Here is a 4,288-nt window from a genome sequence, read left to right on the forward strand (position 1 = left end):
TGAGGAGGATCATGATGGAAAAAGATTTTGTTTATTTCCGTTTTCAATTTTCTCTCTCTTTTCTCTCTTTCTTTTCCTCCAAACGTAATAGTAACATTGATAATTATCCTTGATAATAACACTAATCAGTATTCACTAATTAAAACTGAACCAGGTAAGTAAAAAATGGCCACACAACAATTACGAACTGCGTTATTATGATTAACCTTTTTGTAGACTCAAAACTTGAACTTCCTCCGAGTGTCAACCAGTGAAGCTCATCCTCATCTCCAAAGGCCAGTGAACGTTTCTTAACGTTTCGCGTTCATGCTTCGGTTAATCGGACTCATCCGTCCATTGACAACTTATAGTTAAACGAAATTAGCATCATCATCATTATCATCATCGTCTTCATTACCATTAGGATCATCATCATCATCACCATTCACTTAATAGTGTATATGCTTTACATTTATCACTATATAGTTTCTTGTGTTAAATTATTACAATTGCGACCAACTAATTATCATCAATTTTAATTTCTTCCGTTTTCCTGATTGTTATTTACATGATATATATCATCTTAATTGGATTAATTTTTACAACCTCTTCATTAAATTTCATAATCTAATTTAAGTCTGCCTTAATTGCTTGACAATTTAAAGTTGACAATCAATTTTAAACAATCAGGTAAATGTTTTGACCGAAGGTTAAGTTTCAGTTTCACCCTTGTAATTGGCTTTTAATTGTTTACAATTTAAATTTCCAATTCTCATTCTCAGTTTAATGGCCATCTAATTGTGGTCAACTAATTGAGCTTCCGTGTAAATTACAATCAGTTGATGATTTATTATTAATCATCTAGTCTTTTCCTGGAATAACAATCCTATTAATAGTAGTTAATAATTAATTGATTGTGATAATTAGAGTGCAACTGAATCGGTTAGATGTTTTTTTTTGCTAACAATTAGTTAACTGTATTAGTGTTAATCAATAAAAAGTGCAAATTGCTTAACAAGTAAACTTCAAGCTGATTTTATGTAACAATTTGATTTCTAATGTTTCATTGATTGTTTATAAATTGTCAACCTAATTAGATCAACTTTATAACAAATCAACGTGTTGTTAACTTGATTATTTCATTTTGATTAAACTAAATCAGTTTAAATTGTTATACTAACTGATATCTTCTAATTGATTGTCAACCTGATGGATTGATTTGATTTGAGATTTCAATCTAACAATTATTAACAGCCAATCAAAACGATCTGATGGATGAAATCATTGATTACAACAATCAAGTTAATCATGATCACCAAACAATATATCAGATTGATGGTGAAAAAAAAAGTTGAAGATAAACAGAAAATGATGATAACTTTAATCATGATGATTTCGTCTCGTTAGCAAAGGTCAGGTTCGTCACACTGGACTGAACAGGTAACTTCGTTGACGATTAACTTTTTTCTTGTTACCTTAATACCATTAGCAGTGTAAATAAAATGAAAGGTAATGTGTCAAAGGTTGGACAGTTTGATGATATAAATAGACAGTTTAACTTTTCCAGGTAAAGTTACAGGTAAGTCGAAGGTAAAAAAAATTCAACTTGATATTGTTGACGTTTAAAAGAAAGCAGGAGAAGATGATGAAGGGAAAAAACTATCAACAAGAAGATGATGTTACTATTATCATCATTGGAAGAGCAGAAAAAAAGAGAGACGAGGCAAATAATTTCTTCCTAATGGATTCATCCTCAATCTTGGGCTTTTTCTGGCCTTTTTTTCATGTAATAAGACATTTACTCTTACCTTTACATCGTCACCATCTTCATCATTTACCTGGTTATGGTTTTCCTTGGATTTTGCTTGCAAACACCTTCACCTTTGCATTGGTTAATTTGTCAACCATAAAATGAGAGACAATCATCATTTATCATCAATAGTTATCTTCTTACCTTTTCCACTTCTCTCTCAACATCATCATCATCATCTCTCTCTCTCTCTCTCTTTCACTTTATGTAATCTTTCATGATGATTACTTTTCAAGTCTCTGAATGAAACTGAGTTATTATTATTACTACTTTTCATTTACTCTTTAATATTGTCATCATTTAAAATACTATTTAAATCACTTCATCCCCTTTTCTCAGGTATCATTATCATCATCATCTTTTAATGTTTGTTAACCATTTAGTAATCAACTCCTCCTTAAATTGCAGTTTAGTTAATAATTGTTATCATACAAATAAACGCCTTCGTTGACACTTAATGCTATCATTTATATAGTTTATCCTATTTAATATTAAAAATAATCTTCATAATGATTTTATTAATGATCACCAATTTTATCATCATACATGTTATCATTATCATCATCATTATTATCATTATAGAGACTGAATCTTAAATAGTAATCAAAATGATTTAAAGAATCAAATGTTTCCGTTTTTAAGGTTCAGGTAACAATTTATCAATCACATTTATGATTGTAACTTTCTTGACTCTTATAACAATTAACCTTATTATAAGAAAATCATTTTAATGATTCATATGATTGATCTTGTTAATCGACTTGAAATGATCTTCTCATTGGGAGTTAGAACTTTTTATTTGTTCATTTCAAGTTCGAAAAAATTGTTTTTCAAACTTTATCGTTTTTCCGTCTAATGAATTTGGGTAATTGAATAATCTATTTTTGTAACAATTAACTTGATTACGTTAGTTTACTTTTAATTGTTTAGCATTTACTCAATTTTACACCTTATGAAGACAATTAATTGTCCTCTAACTAAATTAAACCAAATTGAATAACTTTAATTACATAAGAAATACTGTCGACTCTTAATTAACAAATGTTTACTTTTAATCAATGTAGATAATTTTAATTGTTCACCATTCTAATGACAATTAGTACCATCAACATGAAATCACTTAATAGCATTAAGATTAAAAGTAATCAGTTTGTCAACATCTTCAGTGAGTACCTTAAGGTAACGAAACAATTAGTTTAATTGTTACGTGCTAATAAGATAATATCAACTAATGGTGATGGTTATAATCGTTGACCTTGACGTTTCGAGTTCGTTGCAACGAAAACATTTTAGAAAAGAAGAAGAAAAAAAATTTTCTAACCTTCTATTTGTATTAATACGTTGATTGTAATCGCTTGGATTGTGATATTAAGCCGTTCGTAATGATTATCATTAAAATAATTAGACAATAATAATTACAATTACAATTAACATTCATAATCTGATTGCTACATCAATATCTCGTTGATAATAATTGAAATTACATCAATTGAATGATTAACCAAATCACATTCAACAACCTGATAATCGGGATGTTGACAGAATCCAATTAAGAATCAACTAATTGTATACACCTAATAGTTTCATTCTTTAATTGTTGTTCAAATTGTGAAAACAATCAACAAGAAGAAACTGAATTAACAGTCACTGTTAACCAATACACATTATCGGGCAAGTTGATTAAGATCAATGCACTAAATTGACCATCTAAGCTTGACCATTGCTAATAATTTATCATCTCAAGGTAATAATTTATTATCCCTACTGATCAATATTATTTATAGCTAAAAGTTATTAATAATTTATTTAAATGTATTGATTTGTTAACATAACCGGATACAATTTTCACCTAATTAACCATAACTTTCAACTGATTTTTTTTCATCAACTGTTAACTATTAACTTGATTTCGTATTTAAATTGCTGTAAATTAGAAAAAAATGAGATTATTTAAGGTTGATAACAAATCGAAAAAAAAAACTTTTTTTTTCTAAGCTAAAAGTTTATTCATTTTCTCAACTATTTAGAACTTTTTTTCTTCTCCTTGTAATCTTAATCATCTTCAATTAACTAACGTTAATCCGTATCAATGGTAATCAATAGTAATCAAGATAATCATATTTCCAATTAACTGAGTTAATCAATAAATTAGTTAACATTTTAATTTGATTTGAAGTTTGTCTTGGAACAAAAAATTTAGTCAATTTTTTGTGTTTGTTTCGAGAAGTGAAAAAAAAAGTGATGAGAAAAAAGTTATTGATTTGAAAATTGATTAACTGATTAACACTAATTGTTTATTAACCTGATTAGTGATATTAATCATCCTTGATTCAGTTGATAATGATATCTAATTATCATTTAATTCAGTTTCACTTTAATTAGTGATGTTTAGTAGTTGATACAATTTGAATGGAGAGAGAGAGCAAAAAATTTTTTTTTTCAATTTTCTCGTCTCTTTGGTTAATTGTTAACAATTAAATCAAATCAAATAAACTTATT

Source organism: Panonychus citri, unplaced genomic scaffold (genome assembly GCF_014898815.1).
Source record: "Panonychus citri isolate SS breed McGregor unplaced genomic scaffold, ASM1489881v1 Contig00063, whole genome shotgun sequence".
NCBI classification, from domain to species: Eukaryota; Metazoa; Arthropoda; class Arachnida; order Trombidiformes; family Tetranychidae; genus Panonychus; species Panonychus citri.